Source organism: Prionailurus bengalensis, chromosome B2 (genome assembly GCF_016509475.1).
Source record: "Prionailurus bengalensis isolate Pbe53 chromosome B2, Fcat_Pben_1.1_paternal_pri, whole genome shotgun sequence".
Lineage (NCBI taxonomy): Eukaryota > Metazoa > Chordata > Mammalia > Carnivora > Felidae > Prionailurus > Prionailurus bengalensis.
Window position 1 is genome coordinate 150,014,798 of NC_057349.1, and position 6,138 is coordinate 150,020,935.

Here is a 6,138-nt window from a genome sequence, read left to right on the forward strand (position 1 = left end):
GCTTATTTTTGAGACAGAGACAGAGCATGAACGGGGGAGGGTCAGAGAGAGAGAAACACAGAATCCGAAGCAGGTTCCAGGCTCTGAGCTGTCAGCACAGAGCCCGACGCGGGGCTCGAACTCACAGATCGCGAGATCATTACCTGAGCCGAAGTCGGACGCCCAACCGACTGAGACACCCAGGCGCCCCTGGATGTACTTGTCTTAAAGAACAGAGTATAAATGTGAGTTTCAAGACACATAGCTCAACTTCTGAAAAATAGTTAACATGATTGTAAGATCCAAGGGCCAAAGTATTTAAAAAAATTTTTTTAATGTTTATTTATTTTTGAAAGAGAGAGAAAGAGAGAGAGGGATCAGGGGGAGGGGCAGAGAGAAGGAGACACAGAATCCAAAACAGGCTCCAGACTCTGAGCTGTCAGCACAGAGCCTGACATGGGTCTTGAACCCACAGACTGTGAGATCATGACCTGAGTCAAAGTCAGACGCTTAACCAACTGAGCCACCCAGGTGCCCCAATTCTAGTTTTAATTTTTGAGGAACCTCCATACTGTTTTCCAGAGCAGCTACACCAGTCTGCATTCCCACCAGTGCATGAGGGTTCCCCTTTCTCTGAATCCTCGCCAACCCTTGTTGCCAGTGTTGTTAATTTTAACTATCCTAACGGGTGTCAGGTGACATCGCACTGCGGTTTTGATTCACATTTTCTAATGATTCGAGACGTGTGTATTTATTCACGTACCTGTTGTCTTTTTGTATATCTTCTTTGGAGAAGTGGCTATCAGGTCCTTTGCCCATTTTTTAATTGGGCTGTTTATTTGTCTTTTGTCCTTTCTTGCTATTGAGTTTTGTGCATTCTTTATGTATTTTGGATATTAGCCCCTTATCAGATACATGGGTTGCAAATACTTTTCCCATTCCATAGGTCGTCTTTTCACTTTGTTGGTGGTTTCTTCAGCTGAGCAGAGCTTTTTGTTTGATGAAGTCTCGCTTGTTTATTTTTCATTTTGTTGCCTGTGCTGTAGGTGTCGCATCCAGACATTACCACCTAGAGTCATGTCAAGGAGATTTATTGCTAAGTTTTCTTCTAGGCGTTCCATGACAGCAGGTCTTATATTTAAGTCTTTAACCATGTTGATTGAGTTAATTCTGGGTGGAGTAAGATATGGGCCCAGTTTCATTCTTTTCCATGTGAATATCCAATTATTCCAGCACCATTTATTGAGAAGACTGTCTTCTTTTCTCCGCTGAGTATTCTTGGCTCCCTTGTCAAACACTGGTTAACTGTATAATGCTTGGGTGTATTTCTGGGCTCCCATTTCTGTTCCATTGGTGTATTCACCTGTTTTTATGCCAGTACCTTACTCTTTTGATAAGTAGTGCTTTATGGTACAGCTTCCAGTCAGGGAGTGATGCTTTCTGCATTGTTCTTAGGATTTATTTGGCTATTTGGGGTCTTTTGTGGTTCCATATAAATTTTGGGAGGTTTTTCCACCTCTGTAAAAAATGCCATTGGAATCTTGATAGGGATTGCCTTAAATCTACAGAAGGCTTATGGTAGAATTAGCATTTTAACAATATTAATTCTTCTAATCCATGAACATGGGATACTTTTCCATTTATTTGTGTCTTCTTTAATGTCTTTCATCAATGTCTTATAGTTTTCAGAGTACAGATCTTTCACCTCCTTAAATTTATTCTTAAGTATTTTGTTTTTTATGCTATCCCACTTACAAGTGGGATAAATTTCAATTATTTCCTTTTGTGAACATTTGTTCTTGGTGTATAGAAACACTACTGATTTTCATATGCTGATTTTGTATCCTGCAACTTTACTGAATTCATTGATTAGACCTAACGGTTTTTTTGGTTGAATCTTTAGGATTTTCTCTATATAAAATAATATCATTTGCAAATAGAGGCAATTTTACTTCTTCCCTTTTAATTATGATCCCCTTTATTTCTTTTTCTTGCCTGATTGCTCTAGCTAGGACTTCTATATTATGTTGAATAGAAGTGGTGAGAACGGGCACTGTTGTCTTCTTGATCTTAGAGGAAAAGTTTTCAAACTTTCACCATTGAGCATGATGTTAGCTATGGGCTTGTTATATATGGTCTTTATGATGTTAAGATATGTTCTTTCTATACCTAGTTTGTTAAGAGTTTTTATTGAGAAAAAAAATGTTGAATTTTGCCAAATGCTTTTTCTGCCTCTGTTGAAATGATTATATGATTCTTTTTTTAAAAATTTTTTTTATGTTTTTTTAAAATTTATTTTTGAAGGAGAGAGACAGAGCACGAGTGGGGGGAGGGGCAGATAGAGGGAGACACAGAATTTGAAGCAGGCTCCAGGCTCTGAGCTGTCAGCACAGAGCCCGACGCGGGGCTTGAACTCACAATCTGCGAAATCATGACCTGAGCCGAAGTCGGATGCTCAACCTACCGAGCCACCCAGGTGCCCCAAAATGATTATATGATTCTTTTCTTTCATTCTATTAATGTGATATATCACACTGATTGATTTTTGTATGTCGAATTATCCTCACATTCCAAGAGGTAAATCCCTTTTGATCATGGTGGACAGTCCTTTTAGTGTGCTGCTGAATTTGGCTTGCTAGTATTTTACTGAGAATTTTGCATCAATATTCATCAGGGATATTGACCTGTAGGCCTTTTATTTGTTTCTTTGTTTTTCCAGTAACATCCTTTTTTGGATTTGGTATCAGGATAATGCTGACATCATAAAATGAGTTTAGGAACATCCTCCCCTCTTCATTCTTTTGGAAGAGCTTGAGACGAGTTAGTGTTAATTCTTCTTTAAATGTTTGGTAAAATTCACTGATAAAGCCAGTGGTCCTGGGCTTTTCTTCACTGGGAGATTTTTTATTACTTTGTCAATCTCCTTCCTAGAAATTTGTCTCTTCATATTTTTTATTTCTTCCTTATTTAGTCTTGGTAGTTATATGTTTCTAAAAATTTTTCCATTTTTTTTCTAGGTTGTCCAGTTTGTTGGCATATAGTTTCTCCTCATAGCCTCTTATGGTCCTCTGAATCTATGTGGTGTCCACTCTAAAGTTTCCTTTTTCATTTATAATTTAGTTGATTTGGGTCCTTTCTCTTTTGTTTTTGGTTAGGTAAGGATTTGTAAATTTTATCATTTCAAAGAACCAAGTCTTACTTTAGCTAATCTTTTCTATTGTTTTTCTTTCTTTATTTCATTTATTTCTGCTCTAATCTTTATTATTTCCTTTCTTCTTCTAACTTCGTGTTCACTTTTTCCTTAAGGCATAAAGTTCAGCTGTTTATTTGGGATATTTTTTGCTTCTTAATATAAGAATTTATTGCGATAAACTTCCCTCTTAGAACTGTTTTTCCTGCACCCCACATGTTCTGATACATTATGTTTCCATTTTTGTTTTTCTCATAAACCTTTTTTATTTCTCCTTTAATTTCTTCTTTGATCCATTAGTTATTCAGGGGAGTGTTGTTTAATTTTCATGTGTTTATAAATTTTCCAGTTTTCCTTCTGTTATTGATTTCTGGGTTCATGACATTGTGGTCAGAGAAGATACTTGATATAATTTCAATCATTTAGAATTTGCTAAGACTTGTTTCATGGTCTAACATATAGTTTATTCTAAAAATGGCCCACGTGTACCTGAAATGAATGTGTATTACAATGCTCTGTACATGTCTATTAGGGCCATTTGGTCTATAGTGTTGTTCAAATCTGTTGTTTCCATATTGATTCTCTGCATGATCTCTCCACTGTTGAGAATGGGGTAGTAAAGTCGTTAACTATTATTGTATTCTTACTGATTTATTCTTTTATCTCTGCTAGTTTTTCCTGTATATATTTAGGGATCCAATGTTGAGTACAGAAATATTTATAATTGTTATATCTTTTTGATGTATTGACCCTTTTATCATCATTTAATAATCTTCTTTGTCTCTTTGTTACCGTTTTTAGTTTAAAGTCTGTTTCGTCCAGCGTAGATATATCTACCCCTGCTTTGTTGTTGTTACCATTTGCTTGAAATGTCTTTTCCATTCCTTCACCCTCAGTCTGTGAGTGTCTTTAAGGCTAACATGAGCCCCTTCTAGACAGCATATTGTTTGATCTTGGTTGTTTATCCATTCAGCTGTTCTATGTCTTTTAATTGGAGAATTCAATCCCTTTATGTTTAAAATAACTATTGATAGGTAAGGGCTTACTATTGCCATTTTGTTGTTTCCGGTTTTTCCGTTTTTATTTTTATTTTTATTTATTTATTTTGTTGTCTTTGACTGCTGACAATTTAATTACAATTTGTCTCAGTGTAGCCCTAATTGGGCTCAACCTATTTGGACCTCATGGATCTGCATGTCCATTTCTCTCTCCAGGTTTGGGGAGTTCTCAGTCATTGTTACTTTCAATATACTTTCTGTTCCTTTCTCCTTCTCTTCTCCTTCTGGAATTTCCATAATGTGAATATTGTTTCTTTTTATCGAATTCCCATAGGCTTTCTTCACTCTTTTTCATTCTTTTGTCTCTTTGCTCCTCTGACTGAATAATTTCCATTGTCCTGTCCTCCAGGTCACTGATTCTTTATTCTGCGTGGCTGAGTCTACTCTTAAAAACTTCTCTTCTGTTGAATTCTTCAGCTCAGTTATTGAATTTTTCAACTCCAGGATTTCATTTGTTTGCTTCGATGGTCACTATCCCTTGTTGAACTTCTTATTTTGTTGGTGCATTGTTTTCCTAATTTTGTTTAGTTGTCTGTCTGTGTTCTTGCACTTCACTAAACTTCCTTAACAGGATTATTCTGAATTGTCTGTCTGACGGCTCATAGATCTCCATTTCTTTAGAGTCAGTGATTGGAGCTTTATTGGTTTCCTTTGGTGGTGTCGTACTTACCTGATTTTTCATGATCCTTGATTCACTGCAGTGGTATCTGTGCATTTGAGTAACTGAGCTCTTCTAGATGTTCCAGATTTGCTTTGGCAGGGAGAGTTCTTCACCAGTCAGTTCAGTTTGAGTTTCTGGGTGTGTCTGCTGGTAATGTCCTCGGGCAGATGGGCCCTACTATTACGGTCTATTTTTGGCAAGACCGCTTTTCCAGCTCTGTGGTTGGGAATTGGGGTTGTGCTACTGGCTGAGAACTGTTGAATAGGACTGCTGGTTTGTTTCCCTACCCAAGTGAGGCTGTAGGATGGGCTCCATGTCTGGCTGGACTCTCTGGTCAGATTTACCAGCTGGCCAGGGCTGGGTAATATTCAGTACTAGCTGGGGCTGTGATTTAGCCTCCCTGCCTTGGCAGGGCTGCAGGACCAGGACCTGTACAGCCCATGGTCTGGGGACCTGAATCAGGCCAGAATTCTCTGGTCAGGTGAGGCCACCGGTTAGCTCTGCAGATGGGGGAAGTCACAGGCTGGACCCTCGGTTCAAGTGCCGCTGTACACAGGACTATTGAGTGGGCTATTCAGCTTCTCACGTGCTTTGGTTAGGTTCCCTGGCCTGACGGGCTGAAAGCTGTCTTCAGTGATGAGCGGGGCTGTGAATTAGATGGACAGGGATGCCCAGGAACAACAGGGGAAACAGTTCGAAAGCTGGTACAATTCTTTGTTTCTTAACTCAAGCCAACCCGTACCCAAGCTCCCTGGAAGAACAGGGCCCCTAGCTTTGCTCTGCGAACTATCGCCTCTGTCTGCCCCTCTCTCTGCTCTAGCACTGCTGGGTCACATGGCTTCCAGGCGTTGTCACCAACCCTTCTGTCTATACGGGGCTGGAAGACACTCTGCACCGCGGATGGGGCTGTGTCTCAGCCCCTGTGCCCGGACGGGAAGAGGAAAAGACATTCCAGGTTTCTCTCGGTTTCCCAAACAAGCTGTCTGGTTTGGAGGGGCTGGGACTCGGCTGTGCATTAATTTCCCTGCCGTGTGCCACACGGGAAGCCCCCACATTCAGTGCTGGCTTTTTCTGGGGGCCGTCAGCTCTGCCCGCCCGCCTCTGGGCTCCAGCAGCACTGGGGGCACGGCTTCCAGGACTGGTTGCCAGCCCTTCTGCTCAAACGGGGCTAGAAGGCAGCCTCCACGGTGAGCGGGGCTGTGACTCAGCACCTTGCCTGGGCACGGGCGAACTGGGCTCCAGGGCTGGCA